We start from the raw sequence: 20,603 nt of genomic DNA on the forward strand, positions 1-20,603 counted from the left end.
TGATGTGTCTCTCGCTCATTCTTCCTGTGGCTTGGTCTGTCCAAACACATAACACTTTTCTGTTTGACTCTGATGACCCAAGAGCCCCATTGATTTGACTTTTCTGGCCCTTCCTTTATGCAGGCCTTGCTACTGGCACTGAGTAGCCACTTCACTACTGGTTCCTCATTTAAGCATCAGATGTCCTCAATATCCTTCTGTGATGGCTAGGGCTATTCCCAGGGCTGTTGAATTGGCCAGTGGGCCCTTTCCATGGATATTCTTATCTTTGATGGACACATTATACACTGTCCTTGGTTGATCCATTTGCACAAGAGGTTGACATTCTTGTATGAATGGAGCCCCTCTTTGTAGTTATCATGATCCCCTCACCTGTGCCTCTCAATCAAAAGATGATAATATGGTTAACAGTGAAAGAAATCACATTCTAGAATTGTAATGGTTATGGCAGAAATGGTTCTAGACATGACCGGAAGATCAGCTTTTCTGCATGTTGTTCATACTGTCCCAAACGATAATTTGACATAACTAGAAAAAAGAATCACCATTCACATATCGTACTCATTTTTGTAAGGCTTTTATTTGTGATCTTCATCCACGATGTTCAGAGAGAACTGTTGAGTGACTGGGAGCTGGCATTTATGGATGGCAGGTAATCCAGCCCCACAAGAATGATGCGCTGGCATTAAAAAGAGATCCGCACTGTTTCCAAGTGAGCAGGTTCCAAAATGCCTCCGAATATGAGAATTGACCCATGTGATTGTAGAGGCTTGGAGGGCTGTCTGCAAGCTAGAGGCCTGGCGGGGGGGATGGTGTAAAGGCAGCCAGAGACCTAAGGCCCGAGGATCAGGGAGCCCAAGGTGTGAGCCCCAGTCTAAGCACAAAGAGGAGCCTGACGCCCATGGGAATCAAGTAGGCAGGTGAATTTTTCTTTCCTTCACCCCTTTTCTCTATTCATTCTCTTAAAAGAATCGGGTGATGAGCACTTCCAGTGGGAGGACCGTCTAGGAATCCCATAGGATGGTTCCTGGACGGTGCCAGTGTACCAGAAAGACGTTTTTGTGTGCATGGACTGGACAGTGATGGCTGAGGTCCGGTTGCTTCCTGACTCACTGATAGATCACTCTGCCTCACATGGTCTCATGACCTCGTACTATGTTTTAAAATTAAATAGATCACTTGACAGAATTCCATCCACACAATCTTCTCAGGTCCACCACATCCACCACATTCTCGCGGGAACAACTGCACTCTAGGGAATTCTAGAGGAGACATTTATAGCTGTTTCGCAATTCATCTCAGATCTCCAAAGGCAGTGTTACTCAGGCTGCAGAGCCTATATTGTATTGTATGTTGGACTACATTAGAAAAAAAAAAACACCTTCCAAATTTGGTGTCTAGCTGTCTGTTTTTAAAGAATGCAAAAGCCAGAGTTCAAACAGACAAAGCTCTATGTTCTACAAAGGAAAAAAAAATGCATGAAAGAAATTTAATAAAAACATTCCAGCAAAGGTACTGCTACAAAACAATCCAGTTTTACTGCTCTGTGAGAGTAGCGTTATCCCAATTCTAAAGATGAAGCTCATGCTGCTGGCGAGAGATGTAGGTAAGACTCAAGGTCCTGTGACTTTGGCCCCCACATCTGGGTTCCTTATCGTGTTTAATCTTGATGTCAGTGAAACATGACAGCATCTGTGATGAGCACATGTTAAAACAAGCATTAAGAAAGTGTACGCACTTAAACACGTGGGGGTTTGATCCATGTTAAGGAAGAACTGTGTGAGAGAGAGCAAACTCACGAGGGGAGGCTGTTTCTGAAAACCCAGTGAATATAAAAATGTGTGTGTGTGTGTGTGTGCGTGCATGTGTGTGTTTGTTTGTATGTGTGTACAATATGTGTTGGCGCATATGAATATGGAGGCCAGAGGTACTGTTCATCAGGAACTGTCTACTTTTTTTTTGGAGACAGGATCTCTCATTGGCCTGGGACTCTCCAAGCATGCAAGGCTTGCTGGGCAGTGAGCCCCAGGAGTCTATTTGCCTCTGTGTCCCCAGTTCTGGGATTAGAAGTGTGTCCACTACTGTGGCCAGCTTCCTCGCCTCCCTTGAGCTCTGAGGATCAAGTTCAGGTGCTCACGCTTGGATAGCAATCACTTCGCTGACTGAGTCATCTCTCTAGTGCCCCAAAATGATGGTTTTATTGTGCCGTTTGGAGATAAACAGTGGGGAAGGCTGGAGAGTCCTCAGTAGATGGCTTGATGGTATAATGTTGACAGTTATTGTAGAGAACACCAAGTTGCCCAATTCATCAAGGGGAAGGCCTTTAATCTGGAAAGATCAAAACTGAAGATAGGGTACAGTAGAAAGGCGGAAGACACGCCTCAATGATCGTAATTAATTCAAGTCCTTATCCCACATGAGTTATAGCCCAGGGTCCTGAAGGGACTTGCACAAGTTTTTGCAGAATCTGTCAGCTTTATTTGATGCTAGACTGGGAGGGAGATGGACGCCAAAGAACTGGGGATAGGCACGTCTTATCTTGATTTTCAAGCCATGGGTTCTAGAAATTATGGGCTCAAGGCCAATCTCTGGCAGTGAATTAGAAATAGTTGTTTAAATAATGTAGGGTTATGTGAATTTAGAATGAAGGGGATTAGTGTAGAGGCATGATAGGTCTACTAAGGATGAGTAAGTACAAAGTTTGTTCACCCCTCTTTAAAAAGTAACCCCTTAGACTAGTATATGGTATTTGCCAGTATTTAGTAGCTCCCTACCATTTTGACTGATTTGGGGGAATTTATATCTTTACATCTCTTAGAAAACTATGCCTCTTTATTTCACTGTAAAACTGAAAATAGTACAATTTTCCAGCCTCCCTTGCAAACAGGACATTGGCAGGCATTCCAGGCATGGCCAATCAAAGGCAGCCAAGCCACTCAGGTGAGTTTACATATTGCAAATAGGTACAGATCATGGGTGAAAAAAACCACCTCTAATGAGTTTCCGGGGATGGTGGTGACTGATAAACCAGAGTCTTGTATTGATGGCTGTCAAGCTGGAATAAACAGAATGATTGTCCTTCAAAGATACTCACAGCCTCGAAAGTGTGAACATGTCACATGAGGACACACAGCAGAGAATAACAATGGTGGCAGAAGAAGTTAGGTTGCTAACTAGCCATTTTTATGCTGGGGGAGGCTGGAGCAGATAGGCAGACAGGGGAGGCAGAAGGCAGGAGTAAGAGGAGGGAATATGATGGTGGAATCAGGGTCTAAGAGAAGTTATGTTACTAATTTTGAAGGTGGAAAAGGTGCCATGAGCTGAGGAATATGCATGGCGTCTAGGAGTTGGATGAAGCCAGGAGATACATTCTCCACAAGATTCTCTAGGAGCCAGTACTGCTGACACCTTGGTTTCAGCTTCATGAAATCTGTGTTGAGAGCTACAGCCATAACCAGAGTAGACCAGTGTCTAACAATTGCCAGAGCCTGGATTCACCCTCAGCATTGGTATGGATTGAAACAAAAAACAAAAAACAAAAACAAACAAACAAACAAACAAACAAACAAAACCCCAGGTGCTAAACAGTTGAAATGACTCTGGTGTTTGAGGTTTCATTTTTCCCAATATGGATAGCCATTCTGAGCTCTGGCTTTAAGGTACAGGACTCCCTCTCCTCATCAGGGCCTCCTGCTATCTGCCTGACTCCATCTGGAGAGTGTCTTTAGATACAGACACCCCTAACCACATTTGATATATGGCCTCTTACACAACCCCCTGCTAACTCCCTCCCCTCGCCTGTATGATAATTAGGTACTGGGTTCCCGTTCATACAATGGGAGCATGCAGTATAAAACAAATGGAGCATCCTTAAAGTGCCTACTTCCAACCACTTCTGTACAGCTATCCTTGGAGACCCCCACCCACTCCCCATGGGGTACACAGCCTTTGTTCTCCGGAACTGAAGTTGAACTAGCTCCCTAAAGTGGTTCCCAGGGTGTGTGATCCCTGTACAGTGCTCACCGGCCATTCCAGACACACTTCTCGGCTGGTGGGAGACAGACCCCTAGGCAGGAGGAGAACCACCCTGAACAAAAAACTCAACAGTATTTTTGTGAACTTTCTGTTTTATTTGCCTTTGTTTTGAATTTTTTTTTTTTTTTTTGCTTGTTGGTTTGATTTTAGTTCTTTTGTGTTTCTTGTATTTTTTCTTTCTTTCTTTATTTGTTTATTTTTGAGAGGGAGAAAAAGGGAACATAAAGTTCAGTGGGGAAGAAGGAAGAAGGTAAGAAGAGTCTGGGAAGAACTGGAAGTAGAGGAAAATATCAAAATATATTGTATGAATTTTTCAATAAAATATGTATTGAATGCTTGATCTACAGAACTGTAAAATAATGCATCCAAATCTCTGAAGCCACTAAAGCCTGTTAAAGTAACATCAGGAAATGGATACATGGTCCGTGTGCTTAGTGGGACGTTTCAGTCATTACATGGATTAATAGTTTTCAAACCATACTAGAGAGAGACCTGAGAGGCTTGGGGGGTATCTCAGTAGTCATTAAAAAGAGAAAGCAGGAATCTCTCATGTCACAACTAGAACAATAAGACTTTCATCCATCTTACAGTGAAAGATCTGAAGAAAAATGTGTGAAAAACATTTTCAAAAACAAAAAGATATTATTCGTTATAATATGAAATAATACATATTGAGTTTCTGTGTATGCTGGAGACCATGCCCAGCTGTTTATTTAGTCCTCCCAGTAGCACCAAGTAGGGCAAACTGAGGCTAAGAGACTTTAAGTGACCCAAGGGCAACGCCCCCCCCCCCCCCCAGGCAGAGAAGTTATTTTGACTTAGGCTGTCTGGTCCTAGAGCGTGTACCCTTGGACAAGGGAATCAAAGTTTGGATTGAAAGGAGAAGAGATAGGATTCATAAAGCAAACATATTTGTGAGCATTTAAAGACATTTGTAGAAGAGGCAAAACCCTGCATTTAGGTTCAAACCCACAAGTGTATAAAAATATAGGTATTCCCAGGGAATTGATCAGGTTACTAGCTGGCTTGTCGAAGAGAGGTAGTTCCACTGAATGGAAGATTACCATGTCCTGGGTGTGTTGTAAGGCTAAGTTTCTAAGGGCCCTGGGACAAGAAAGCTCTTCATTTGACAGAATATTGCTCCATGACATTGGAATGCTCTATAATTGGAACAGTCGAGAAGAGACCTAGTTTTGGTGCAGGGAACTTGACTTAAGACTGCTTGAAGATGCAAGATTCTTCTTTTTAAAGCATTCACATGCATGTGTGTGCACCTTTAAATGTGTGCGCATGTGTAGAATCCATAGGAAAATGTCCAGGGTCATTCTAAGGAATACTGCCACACCTCCTTTGGCTCAGGGTAGCTCCTTGGCCCAAAGCTCACTGATTCAGCTAGACTAGCTAGCCAACTAAAGCCAGGGATTCTTCTGTTATCAGCTCCCCAGGGCTGGGGTTCTAAGCCCACACCACCATATATATATATTTGGATTCTAGGGATTGATTTCAGGTCCTCATACTTGTGAGGCAAACAGTTTGCCAGATGATCCATCTCCCAGTCCTAGATCTACAAGTCTAAGACGTAAGGCTTATTGAACACAATGCCAACTGCTTCCAAGCATTAGCGGTTAACTTTGAGCAACCAACCAACCCCAACTTTCCTGGAATCACTTGGCAGAGGAAGTCCTTGATTGATAGATTTTGTTTCCTTATGGGAAGAATTTAGTTTTAAGGCTCAGAGAAATGGAATCCACAGCAACTTTTTAAGCAACAATCTTGTAAGAACAGTTTTTGGGTATTTCAGAGGCGACTACGTTGGACCTGGCGGGGCTGGCAGTGGTTCAAGGAGCCAAGTGCGAGGGATATTGATAGGCTGGAGCAGCAGACAGAGGCAGAAAACTTGCCTGGGAGAAGAGGGTGGAATCCAGGACAACACCCAGCTGAGGGCTGAGAGGGTGGAGCAGTCCGCAAGGGGAGGTGCTGGTGCCTGCAGGCTGCAGGAACAGCAGTGCACAAGAAGGTCCACGGGGAAGCTCGTCTGGGGAGTTGCGCTGTGGGAAGTGGGTCATAGTCTTGGATGACTCCACAGGTGGCTTAGTCAGAAGTGGGTCAGGGCTGGAGGTCAGACATCAAGACAGGCGGAGCCCTGTAATCCCTCCCCACCTGTGACTTAGAGACCAGATGAGGACAGATGTAAGCCCGGTCACGGCATGAGTATCGTGTTCTAGGGATAGGAAAGAGGAAGGGAAAGGGCAAAGGAGGAAGACATGGAGGGAAGGAGGGAGGAAGAGAGGAAGGAGAAAGAAAAGAAGAAGGAAAGATCAAACTTATTTATGAATTCTACCAGGCGATCCAACACAGCTACCATCCAATTCTAGCTCCTTGAAGATTCCATATCCACCAGATACCAGCCAAAATGACCAATTCTGGGAGATCATTTCTCTTTCCAGTAAGGTTTCAAGAGCCACTGTCTCCCACCTCCTGCCCTATCTTGTCTTTTTTATTCTATCTTACTAATACTGTAGTTCTTTTCCATAAAGGAACCTGTCTGAGCCTCAGTTTTATTATCTGGATAATGAGGTAAATAGAAACAATCATTAGTGTACAGACAGGTAATGCATATGAAGTCCTTTGTTCAAATTAAGCGCTCAATAGCAGTTCTTGTCATAGGAGTCAATACTAAGCCAAACAATGGTGAGTCAGAGACTTTGGTGAGACCAGAAGGTACTGGATAGTACTGACAAAGCATGGCCAGACTTTGTGGGGAAGAAGGAAGGAAAAAGAGAGAAGAGTAAAAAAATAGAATGAGTGCAGGAAATGAGAGTCAGTAGGGGTTAGGATGATAGTTTGGGATATGACAATGCCAGAGAGTGCAAGGTAGCCCGAGCCCATGTCACTTAGAGGCTATGTTCATGTTTGTACTCAGTCTCTGAGTTCTAACCATATGGTAACGGAAGAATGCTGGGCTCAGGGTAGAGTAATTTCTTATGTGTACATTTATGCGTATGGCAATCTCTTGTAGAGTCTGGTGAAACGAATTCTATTTCCAATTGTTTTTGTTTTAGTATGGTGCGATTTTTGTATGGCCTGCTTTCTTTTCCCTTCTTTACATATAAAATAAGTAAATGGGACACTCACCAATGACACCAATAGTAAATTATTATCTCTTATTTTCATGTCTTATTACATTGGATGAACACTATTTTTCTAGTGCCCTTCAATCTTTTCAACACTGATTTCTATTTTTTCTAAGCTCCAAATTGAATTAACTTCAGGAACTTTTCCAATTTACTGCCAACTTCCAATTCTGTTTCTTATGAAATTCCTAGGGGACAGAGAGCACCTTTTTAGTATGGCACAGGAGATACCTGTCTAGATGTTGTTAACCAAGCTACTAGTTGAACTGTAACTTCAGATAGCTTTGAGAATAGTTCTGATGGTGTGGAGATAGCTGGGATTAGAGCTAAAATTTAGAGACAAAACTTTGGACACTAAACTGAAAAGATTTGGTTAGGGCCAGATACCTCTAAGCAGGATGGTTTTTAGTGGCCAATGTTAACATCAATTAAACATACATTATTTTCATTGCATTGTGCCAAACCACTCAACAGCAAGCAGGAGACTTGTGAAAATGCTTGGAAATCCTTATTTGTCACAACCAGGGGAGTCCTGCCCATAGAAAGTAGATGTCAGACTTCCTACTAAATATTCTACAATTCTCAGGATGGCCCACAGAATTTTTTTTTTTTTCTGAATTGAATTATCAATAGTATTGAGACTGAGAAACTGGGTTAAACTGTGTATTCCCCCATTTATTCATCAAGCCAATCCTATTAAGCATGCATTGCTACAACTAAACCCATTTTATAGGCAGGAGACTGAAGATTAGACATACACAATGCAGTTTGGTCAAGATTACCAGGCTATGAGATGACAGAATGCAAATTTGAGTCAAAATTATGTCAACTCTAAAAGCCTGCGTACTTGCTCATCTTGTTGGAGGCTGAAATGTGAGCTGAGCTCATGGACCAGGATGAAGAGCATAGCCTAGGAATTGCATCTCAGAGAAATCTGAGGGCTGTAGAGTTCCCGATACCCTAGTAACTGCTAAATCTTGCTACCATAGCAAGTGAACAGGAAAGCATAGGTCCCACTTACTGGGGACAGGGCCTCCAGAGTCACTGTATTGACTTAGGGGATGGTCATCGACTGTTATTCTCACCTGAGCTAAGGTGAGCAAGCAGGGCCCTGTCCCAGTGACTTCAGCATCATGACCCTCAACTTCACCCTTCAAAGTGAGGAGCAAGCTGATGTCTCAATAATGAGTGAATGAAAATCAAGTGGCAGAGTAAATGAATCTTTCATGAGACCAAAGCTTGGAATATAGTACAAGAGTTGGGTATGGGCCAGAGGGGAAGGCAGGGCTGGGCCGATAGGTGATGCATTGAAGAGATGAGATGGACAAGACCCCAGGAGGGGCTGGTAGGGTGGCAGCTGGAGCTCTGCATCTCCCAACATAAGCCCCAGAGGCTGCAGGGAGGGTCAGGCTGGGAAGACCTTGGGAGCCGGACAAATTATTGGACAGCATCATTGGAATGCATTGGCAGTTGGCCTCTAAACTCAGTGGTCTCCAGACCCAGGGGCAGCAGAGCTGGAATCCCCTTCCTTGGGACTTTTCCTGGGTGGGCGATCAATGCTGTGGGTGGACTCAGGAATCCAGTTTATTGTTTTTGAAGTGGTAAAAGTTCTCCACAACTTAGTTTCCTGTTCCAGGTCCTTTCATAGACTAGATTTATTCAGAAAAATTGGCCACATGAAATCCAGAAAATTAGCAGTCTCAAGACTCTGGGAACTTTACTGTTCTTACTCCTTTTATGGAGGAAAAAGGAGGATGGGGTAAGAGCAGAAAGGAAAGGGAAGTGAAATCCATTGATGGTCTATTTTGAGCTGAGAGACTTGGTCAAAATATGGAGGTGACAGAGTATCCTGCCTCCCAGCATGATGTCAGAAAGACAGGTCACCAGTGACTCGACATGTGTCCAGACTTCCTTAAACATCAGTTTATTCATTTGTAACATAAGGAAATTTATGTATACTTTCTAGATTAGTGATATAATTTAATGAGAAACTGTTCAAATGCTTCAGTTAGCAGCTGGCACAAAGTAAGTGCTCACTAAGTGTCTGCGAGGTGGCACCATTGCTCATGGACCGTTACTCCAGCTACATGTTGAGGAAGTTGAGGTGTGGAAGGGTCACTGGGAAGCAACTTTGCTCTCAGTTCCTCTGGCAAGCCTCTGCTGACTTCCAGGCCAGGTCAGGTGCCCTTCTCTGTGTTGCGGTGGCCCCTATACTTCCCTCTCACTGTAACATAGTGTAAGCACCCGCTCAGAGTCTCAGCACACAGCATGCTATACCAGGCTCTGGACCCTGAGAACTAAATGTGGTCTTCCTAACACCAAGAAGACTCCCCAGCATATCAGCACATAAAAGAATGTTAACCATGTCACTGCAAGGGTATCATTCAGGACTATTTGATCCAGGTGTCTGAATGGGGTTATTTCTTTTATTAAGTGTGTGTGTGTCTGTTACACTCCTTTGCCTGTTTGTCATCCAGTCTGTCTGCCTGTCTCTATCTCTCTGTGAGTGTGCTCTCTCTCTTTGTGTGAATGCACACCCACCCAAGAGAGTGTATGTGCACACACATGTATACACGCTCCTGTTTTCTGTTTCCTTTCTTGGAGAAGTGGCCTATTTTACTGCTCCTTGATGTCCTCCTTTCCCATTTCTGAGGAATCCAGAGCACTATCTAAGATTCCCAAAGAGAAAAGGTGAATGTGTTGTGCCATTTGTCTAGAAGGGAGTAGGAGTAATTTATATGCTTCCATGGTGCAGAAATAAGTAAATGACAGTAGGACCTTGCAAGTTACAGAGAAACAATGGCAGGCCTCAGTATAGGGTTCTTAATCTTTCAACAACTGTTCCTTCCACTTTTCATTCCTAGCTCATCCAGTTCTCCCAACTCTCTTGAGAGTTGCTAAATAAGGGACCTTGGCCAACACCCATATATGAGCTGAGCCTCATCCATTGATTCATTGATTTGTTGACTCATCTCTCCATTCAATGCTTTGAACTTCTCTCAACAAGGTCCTGGTCTTACATGATTGCACAAAAGGAGACTTGTCTCTTCTCTCTGGGGGCTGTAATCTGGAAAAATGTAGTCACACCAGCAAATTCACAATTGGCAGTTGGTGTAAATGTTTGGAAAGAAAAAAAAAAGCTTTTGGAGGACTTTTTTTTGATTGGATGATCAGAAATCATGTTCCTGCACAAGTGAAACTGATGTAGGGCTCTGAACAGGAGGTGGGTAGTGGCTCTTAGAGAATATTTCAGACAGAGATCAGTAGACAATTAGGACTCAAGGAAAGCTATCAAGGAAGAACGGAGGCCTACTGGATGCTGTGGGGGATGGATAGACAGGTAGCGGTAGACTATATGGGACCTGGGGTAGGCTCTGGATTTGGTTTCTGTTCTAAGAAAGGGCCAGAATCACTATAAGCTCTGATACATAAATGGTTTATTCTGAAAGTATCATTTTAGTTGCTATGGAGAGAAACAAGTATGACTGGGCAGATTCGGGGAAGACCAGTGATAAGACATGTGGATATTGGGAGAATGATACTGATGGTTTGGAATCAATGAGGTGGTAGAGACAGCCAGAACGTTTGCCACATGCCACCCCATATTTAAGGAGCATGGAGCCCCAGATCCCATATTTTGACACAAGAAACTTCAAAGACATGTTTCAAAGGACTAAAAATACATAAGGAAAACCAATCAATTTTTTTCAACTTACAATTTCTTATTTTGCTTTATAAAACATACAAATAAGGTGTTTAGTAGCTGCAACAATCTACATTGTTGTTCTCTCATCACTTAACTCAAAAATCCTGGAATGTTCCCAGTCTCCCTTGGCCTCTTGGCTTATCCTTCCAACCAATCACCAGAACCTTCAGAAACCTCTAGTCTAAATAACTATCATGTTGTTACCCTTTTCTATAAGCCCACTTCTGGGCCTAAATCTGGAGACTGATCATTGCTCCTGGAATTATTATGTAAACCTCCTAATCTACCTCCTACCTGTCGGTAGGAAGCACATATTTGATCATGCCCTTCCTTGCAGTGTAGCCTTATTTAGCACCTTATTACTGCCACATCCTACCCATCAGAGTCTTTCCATGGTCACCTCTCAGTACCCCCTGCCACATCACTATTTGGTGCTTTAAATGTGTTCTAAGTACAGTTATAAGTGCTGTGTGTCTCCTTTAAAAAGCATGACACCATTTCACGATTTTGAAAATTTGGAGAAACTTTTGGGACTGGGACCTTAAATGTAGTGGTCTGCTAAACATCAGTTAAACTCAGTTACGTGTCCAGAGGACATTGCATGTGTATACCTAGACCCTTGGATTTCTCAAGGGATATCACAAATCATTCACCCATCAATGACTTAATTGGTAAAAAACAAACAAACTAAAAACAATGATAGTAAAAGATACGAGAAATCAAATGTATAGATTGTTTAATATGAAGAGATCATCTAGACACCTTTCTTAGCATTGCAGAACAGTTGAGGTAGCAGGTAGGATGAAAATGGCAGAATTAGAGTCCTTCTGAGTATAGGGTATTTGCCACCCACTGAAACCCACAGGAGAAAGACCTGAAAGCCAATCATGATCACCATCACGGTGGTCCTCAGATCTCCTCCCATGAGCACCAGCAACAGCCTCCTCACCGCACTTCTTGTTTCTCTTCAACTTCTAACAATTTGCTTTCTACCCAACAATGAAAGCAATCTTCCAACAGACTGCATCAGGGCAGATCGTTCACTTTATTGGCTTCTATATACTTAGAACAAAGTCTTCCAATCATCTACAAAGTCCTACTTGATTCAGCTAACGTGTGCTCACAATAGGCTTGATGCCCTACCACGGATCCCCTTCTAGAAGGCACAGAGGGGAGACACTGACCTCAGGTCGGTATGCCATTCATACTGAGGCTGTTCCTTTTCTCCTGAAGCCGCCGGGGTAGATGCAATGTGCACACTGCTGTGCTGTGAGGGGCGGGCTGCCTGGAGACCCCACCCTGGGAAAGCAGAGCACGCCTCTCTATCCTGACAAGTTACAAGGTCGAGTTTACGCATGAGGGCAGAAGAGGGTCTGGAGTCACTCACTGCATCCCTCTATATAGAGTGGCCCCTGGACTTGCTAGTGTCCATCAGGGCAGGACTCCTCTCCAGAGGCCAACCTCAAAGGATTCAGAAAGAAACTAACCATGGGAGGGGAAGGAGACAGGAATAGAGAACTGACTTAATCTCTTTCAGGAACCTTGTTGATTCTTTGTCGAGAACTCTTTGTTAAAAAAAAAATTCCATTTTTCATACATTCAAAATCCCAAGCTGCTGAAAATTCCCTCCTGTGATGAGAAGCATTCACAACAAAACGTGCAGCCTGATTTGTCTTTCCCCGAAATCAAAGGCAGCATTCTGAAGAGACTGAGCTTGCCACACAAAGGTGGCAGATGTTTGCCAAGATTATAGCTGCACCAGCATTCTGCATATTCAGTCTTGTGAGCATTTCGGCTTTTGAAAAGAGAAACCGTTCTCTGTCATTTCTGGATGGCTGGGAAGCTTCTGGTACCAGCAGTGTAGATCCTCGGCTCAGGAAGGGTGTGAAGGGTGTCAATGGGTGTGGGTGGGCGCACGCAGCCCTCCAAACGTTGGATATTCTATAGGGCATTTTCTGAGTAAGGCTGGGATGTTCTTGTGCCTTCCCACTGGGCTGCACCCAACAAGTTTCTGAGCAACACTGGGCTGAAATATCGCGTGAGTGGGACACTCACAGAGCCTTCTTTAGGGTCCGTGGGTACCAAGTGTGGTATTAGGTCGTCTAGGTGGGGATGTAGGATGTTTTCTGTCCCGTGAAATTGGTTGTCTCGGCTCCACATGTTGAGAGAGTTGATTGAAAACTGAGCTGATTTTTAAGTTTCTAGACATTTTGCTTTTCACATCCTCTTGGTCTCCCGTGCTGGAGACGGGCACTAGCTCAGATTCTCCTTTCCTTACCCCATGCGATGTGGTCAGTAGCACAACCCTACACATTAGTTTCCAAACATTCAACTCAAAGCACTTTCCTTAAAAATTCAACTCCAGGTGCATTCCTTTTTTCTACCTGCCGGTAGATTCTATCCATTTTCTTTGCACGTGCCTGTATGCATGCGTGCGCGAGCGTGTGTGTGTGTGTGTGTGTGTGTGTGTGTGTGTGTGTGTGCCTGTGTGTCTGTGTGTGCTATGATGTGACTGTGGAGGCCAGATGTTGATTCTCATCTTCTACCTCATTTCAGAGTCTCTTTGTTGTTTGCTGCTGTGTCCCTGCCCTGTGACCCTCCAGGAGTTCTCCTGGTTCCCCCTCCCACCTTTCCGTAGGAACACTGGGCTTACAGAAGTGTGCTACCGTGTTAGGCTTTATATACATACGACCTGGGGATTTGAACTCAAGTCCTTATAAGTGTGCAGCACTGGAATGTCTTCACTGTCCCTCTGTCCTTTCTCTCCATCTCCATCCACTGAAAACATCCGTACACATTGTCTCACCGGCTACACTGTCTCACCGTGATCTGCTCATAGCTCTGAACCCTAACTACACTGGGACCCACCAGTGATTAGCTATAGTTTTACTTTCTCAACAGGGTCTTACGTTTATTTTGAAACCACTGGCTTTTTTTAACTGAATGAAGTGATGATGTAAAGGATGGATTCCTTGAACCACAGCCCTCCTACCCTTCACACCCCTCTGTGTAAGTGATACTTTTTATACTATTTTATTTTGCCTCTTTCTCCCTTCTCCACTCAAATTCCTTCCAACACCAGGTAGGAGAGAAAGGTTAGTGGGGAGAGGGGGCAGAATTCTCTTTAGCTACTTCCTGCTAGTTAGGGTAGTCAGGTTCCTTGGGGCAAGTCCAATCTTCGTTTCAGGATATCTCTGATTTCTTCTCTTTAAACGGCATCAATGGCAACCAGGAGCAGCAGAGGGGAAGCACCAGCTTCTTCTTCCTTGGACCACTCTCAACACTTTCTAGGCTCTGGCCTTTATTCCTTCTGAGAGGCCTCAGAATTAAACCGCCTTCAGCTGGCAAAGAGCCCCTCTCAGAGCCCACATGAGGCAAATAGTTTGCTGCTGTGGACCATCTGAATCAGCCCCATATCCCTCACCTGGGACCAAAACAAAAACATGTTTATATCTATACCGCCTCTGCTGTCTTTGTTAGCTTATGACTCCTTAAAAATTCTTTTCAAAATAGGACCAGCTCCTCCATCCTTCCAGAGTCGGTGCCCGCGTTAACTCCTCCACGAAGCCTTTTCCGGCACTCCCAGTCCCTTTGTTTCATTTTCTTTTCCTCCATGCTTCCATAGCGCCCTGGGCTTGCTCAAGAAAGAACCAGCACTTCAGTGGCTTTATGTACCTTTCTTGTTGTCCATGTCTTCTGGGGATGCAGGGTAGATTTAATGTCATGCTTCCATTTTACCTCTTGCTGCTGCTGGAGAGGATGCTGAACCAGATCCTGGGGTAGCTTGTCATCACCTTTGCTCAGAGGTGTGTCTATCATTGCAGTATCCTCTGCAGTAGAAACCTGAAAAACACATAGTCGGTTGTAGGGGAGGAAGGAGGGAAATGGAGGGGTGATGAGCAAAGTCAGTATGCTTGCTGGTGTGATTTCTAGACTGTTCTACCTGGCCAGTTCAGACGGGTTATTATTGATCTACTTGCTTGAGAAGAAAAGGGGCTCAGTGCTGTGTCTGTCACCCAGGGTTCTGTCCTTTGTACTGTGAAGATGACAGAGAAGAAAATTTTCTTTTTTCATAGCCTGCTTTGTTCAAGAACAGACATGGACCTGAAGCACGGTGTGCTGAGAGTGTGGATTGTAGGTGGAGAGAGGGCTAGTATCACTACCCTTCACATACTGGTTGAATGTTTTGGGATGAATTACTCAGCTTCTTCAAGCTCCCTTTCTGGTTGCTTATAAGAGGGGATTGTCAAAACTACCCTTTATAGTCTCTCTAGTGCATGCCAGGTTTAGAATTTATTTTATTTTTTGATTCTGATAAACTCGTGACGTGGTATATCTACCAAGTTAAGCAGGTTTGCACTGCTGTATAAGAGATGTTTAGAGATTTTTTTTTTTTTTTGCAAAAATGAGACTGTATCCATCAAACAACTTCCCATTCTCCCCTCCCCCAGTGCCTGATAACCAACTTTTGTACTCATATGAATGGCCTAAGAATTTGTCTATCGTAGTAACCACATAGTTAATAACCACGCTTATTCCACTGACACTTAGCGCGATGTCCTCAAGGCTCATCCATAGAGTGGCCTGTATCAGAAGTTTCTTCCTTTCAAAAGGAAGGAACTTTTATGTACATTTTATGACCCTCTGTTTGTCTGTTGATTGGCACTTTTGCTTTTTGGCATATGTGATGTTGCTTTGAAGATCAATGTGCAAATATTTCCTTGAGTTCTCGAATTCATTTTTATTTTAAAATTAAAATAATTTTTTATTAAAAATAAGGAAATTATTATTTTATTTTAATTTATTTTCTTATATATTAAAAAGAGTTTTGTTTTGAAATATACCCTATATAAACCAGCAGTGGCTTATTATATTTTAATTATTTTGATGCACAACCATACTGTTTTTCTTAAGAGTTAAACTTAATTTTACATTTCTACCACTTGTGAACAAGGGTCCCTAAAGTTTCATCTGTTCATTGACACTTGTTAATTTTTTTTTTTTTTTGTACTTTTTTTTGGTTGGGCTGTAGTCACCCAGTTAGGAGTGGAGTTCATTGTAGTTTTGATGTGCATTTCTCCTGATTACTCATGTTGAACATGGTTTCGTCTTGTCAGCCATTTGTTTATAATCATTGTAGAAATGTCTACAGTTTTTCTGTTTAAAATGCGTGTTCTTTTCAGTTGTAGACGTTCTTCATACATTCTGGCTATTTATGCCTCATCACATAGGTGATTTTTAACTATTTTGTCCCACCCTGTTGATTGCCTTTCACTTTTGCTAAACATCTCTTTTTGCTCACTATATATGATGTTTTAGTAACATAAACTGCATTGAAAAGTTATTTTTTTCTTCTGAGACAGGGTTTCTCTGGGTAGCCTTGGCTGTCCTGGACTTGCTTTGTAGGCCAGGCTGGCCTCAAACTCACAGAGACCCGCCTGCTTCTGCCTTCCAAGTGCTGGGCTTAAGGGGAACACCTCCATGCCTGGTGTTAAAAGTTATTTTAATTTAAAGAAGTTGTTAAAAATTTTTTTTATTAATCTATTTGCTTTACATCCTGATCGTAGCCCCCTCCCTTGTCTCCCCCTGGTCTCACTTTCCCTCCCTCTTCCTCTCTATCCCAGTCCCCTAGTCCTCAGAAAGGGGAGCCCTCCCCCCTCACCAACTGACCACAGGACTGCCTGCATCTTCTTCTTTGTGGCCTGGCAGGGTCGAGGGAAGTGACTGAAAGACAACAGAATTCATGTCAGAGACAGCCTCTGTTTCCCACATGGAGACTGAGCCGCCTATCTGCTACATCTGAGCAGGGGCCTTGGGTCTTCTCCACATGTGGTCCTTCGTTGGTGCATCAGTCTCTGCGGCCCCCCCCCCCCCCCCCCCCCCCCCCGGGGCCAGGTTTGTTGGCTCTGTTGGTCTTTATGTGGAGCTCCTGTCCTTTCTGGGTCCTTCTGTCCCTCCACTCTTCCATAAGACTCCCTGGCTCTCCCCAAAGTTTGGCTGTGAGTCTCAGCATCTGCTTTGGTCCTCTGCTGGGTGGAGTTTTTCAGAGGACATCTATGGTAGGCTCCCGTCCTGTTCCCTTTTTTCAACCGTTTCTGGTGTCTATTCTATTTGCCCTTCTGAATGAGAATGAAGCACCCTCCCTTGGGTCCTCCTTGGAGTTTTTAGATTTTTGACTGGCAGTACATATTTACAGACAATTCTTTACATTTATTGGTTTTACTGTGTTTCTTCAATTGATGAATACATGTATTGATCACCCGTTTCCTTAAGTTTTGTGCTCTTTGATGCACAGTTTTAAATTTTGATGTAATCCTATTCATTTTCCCCTTATTTTTTAATATACTTTTCATGTCATATCCAGGAACTTATTGCCAAGCCTAATATTATGAAGCTTCTTTCATGTCTTTCTTTCTAGAAGCTCCCATATATGCATTTTTTTTGTGCTGGTTTTATGTATGGTTTATGTATGCCAGGGGCCCAACTTTATTTTTTTTCCCAACTGTGTATCTAGTTTTCCCAGTGCCAGAGTGGAAAGGCTTCTCCTGTCTTACATCTTTTAGCCATTTTTGTCAAAGATAATTTGATTACACACAGAAGAGTTAATTTTGGTCTTTTTACTTGACTCCATCGGCTTAAACATCTGCCTCCATGCAATATCAGAAATCAAGAAGTGTTAGGCACCCAAACTTTGTTTTTTAATGATGGTTTTTGACTATTCAGTGTCACTCGAGTTTCCATATGAATGTTATCGTTATTGCTGTGTGCCTGACACGGGGAGGAGGTGGCACATGACACAGTGAGTGTGTGGAGGACAACTTTCAGGGGTCCGTTGTCTCCTTTCACTGTGTTATTCAGGGATTGAGCTCAGGTTGTTGGGTAAGCACCTGTGAGATGAGCCATCTCACTCTACGACAGCTTTTTTGTCTGTACGTGCAAAAATGCCATTGGGATTTTCAGCAGGAGCTGATTGGATCTAGAGGTGGCTTTGGGAGCCACTGACATTTAACCCTGTTAGTTCTTCCATTCATTTGTGTCTCCTTTAATTTGTTTCCTCAGTGTTTTGTGGTCTTTGGTATTAATACAAGCTTCTTGTTTCCTTGGCTTATTCCTAAGCATTTTGTTCTTTTTAAGTGGAATCATTTTCATAATTACTTTTTTAGATCATTCATTATAAGTCTAGGGAAATGTGGCTGCTTTTGCATGTTGATTTTATGTGCAGCAACTTTATTGAATTTGTTTATTAGGCAATTTAAATGTTTTACTTGTGCTATCTCATCTCATCTTCACTGCCATCCAGTGAAGGAGGTACCATTGCCATTCTCAAAGATGAGGAAAGTGAGCCTCAGAGGACTTGGGTAACATGCCCAAGGCCACGTGCTTGGAAACACTCCCAGTCTGGACTGAGTGTCAGCAGGCTTTTACCTACATCCAGCATGACTGTGACACACATTCATCATTTTCTGATAAGGAGTTTTGTAAGGCTCATGAGGTAAGCTTGAAAGATGCACGGCAGAAGGGTGAATGCTTAATTAAGAATGGTTTTGCTTTTAATGTATATTTGACGAAAATGTCAATGAGCATACAAGATAAAAAACATACAATGTTCCTAGTAAAAGGGAAACATTAAAAGGACTTTCATCTAAAGTATACTCTAGCAACATTTTAATTCAATTAGGGATTATTATTTACTTTTTTATGTGTAGTGCCAAGGTTTGAACTTTGGGGCTCATTCTTGTTAGGTAAGTGTTGTGTCCCTGAGCTACCTCCATAGCTCCTATTTTACTATTTCACTTTGTTTTGAGACAGGTTCTTGCTAAGCCACCAAGGATGGCTTAGTTTGTTTTTATATTGTGATAACCAAAGAGGGACAACAAGAGACCCCCTTTAAAGAGATTATCTTTGTATGGAATTAAATGAGCTGCCTATAGACATTTTCCTTGCCCTCCTAAGTGGAAGAGCCCTCTGCAGGGTTCTGAAGGTTGGGAATCTACAAATACTGACAACTTCTTGGTAAGGCATTCTCAGAGACCTCAGGAATCAAAAAAGACAAACTAGGGAAGAGGAAGAAATGACATTAAGAAGATGAGAATGTGGGTTCCCTATTAAGGGGAATAGGGATAGTCATTGGCCTAATCTCGGTTGCCTGATCTTTGATCACTGACCCCTGGTGAGCAGGGCATAGAGAAAGAGGATCCAGACAGTCCTGATGAGATCTGATAGGCTAGGATCAGATAGTGGGAAGGAGGACTTCCCCTATCAGTGGGCTAGGGGAGGGAAATGCAGGGGAAGAGGGAGGAAGAGTGGGACTGGGAGGAGATGAGGGAGGGGGCTACAGTAGGAATACAAAGTGAATAAATAATAATAATAATGATGATGATGATGATGATGATGATAAAGAAAGAATATGAGAATGGGGAGTCCTGCAGCAGAGGGAGTGTAGGTCTTTACCGAGGACACTTGGACCTGAGGCTCAGAAATCAGCTGGAGACTTTATGATCTGCAAATCCACACCTTTGAGCACTGTGCCCTCTGCTTTCCATAGCGAACTGTTTGTAACTCCATGGGACCTAGAAATACATTGCACATGCTCCTAAATAGAGGCTATTTCACTTAATTCAGGAGAACAGGGATCAACTGAGACAAAGTGAATAGCACAGACTCCACATTTTCTGAGTGCTGGTGTGGGTTCTTGCTGGGTTCTCACAGATACAAGCATTGCCCTAGGCCACAGTCAGACAAGACAGACTAGAAGAGTCCAGTAGACCTGAGCTGTGTGTTCCTTCCCTGCTGGGTTTTTCTGTGGTGTCTCCAGCGTGCCTCTTTCTTGGCAGTGCCAGGATGAAGCTGAGCCTCTCTTGATGGTTCCTGCAAGGCTGTACTAGAGAGCAGGGGCCTAGCTTTCCTGGGTCATGCCTGGCCCCAGACTCTTCCACTTGGTGCTTTTTTTTAAGGAAGTTTCTCAGATCCTTGGTTAGAAACCAAGAATGAAGGAGTCTTCCTCTTTCGAGATAACCATCTCTGTTAGTCCGGAGACTCAGGCAATGGGAAAGACTGTGACAAAAGGGGCTTGACATACCAGGCTCATGTTCTGTTCTTGCTTTTTTTTTTTTTTTTTTTAATAGAAGAGATTGCTTTCCCATGGTTAGGGGAGAAGTCAGACTTTCCTGTTCCTCTTGGGCCAGGCATGAAGCAATTTTCAGCTCTGATGTTGACACCAGGTCAAAGCCTCAGATGGTCCCTCTGGGCAAGGCTCCTTGGACTTCTGAGACCTGACCTTTCTCACAGGAGCCTGACCAATGGACCAGTGGCAGGAGGACATAGTCATGGCCTTAGTGAAGGGGGAGCAACTGAGGGGTTAGCGTCAAAGGCTGAGACTTTGGAGTTACCTGCATGGGTTTGACCATCAGCTGCACTTCTTTGAGGGTGGGAAGCACCGGATAAGGTACTTAACCCTTGAGTCTTGATTTTCACCAGGGAAGTAGGGATTAGGGATAGAAAAGGCTAAGAAAACCTACGTGGAGTATTGAGGATAAGGCATAGAGCATGGCAAAACCCCCACAGACATTACTCCTTCTTGAGGTTATTAAAGGTTGTAGCCTAATCTTTTTGGTTTTTCAGTGGTAGGGAGTGCTAGGCAAGTGCTCTACCATTGAGCTCTGCTCTCTTTCCCCTTTTTATTCTGAGACAAGGGTCTTGCTAAGTTATCCAGGCTGCAGGCTAGCCTC

Source organism: Psammomys obesus, unplaced genomic scaffold (assembly GCF_907164565.1).
Source record: "Psammomys obesus unplaced genomic scaffold, mPsaObe1.curated_primary_1811, whole genome shotgun sequence".
Taxonomy (NCBI): Eukaryota; Metazoa; Chordata; class Mammalia; order Rodentia; family Muridae; genus Psammomys; species Psammomys obesus.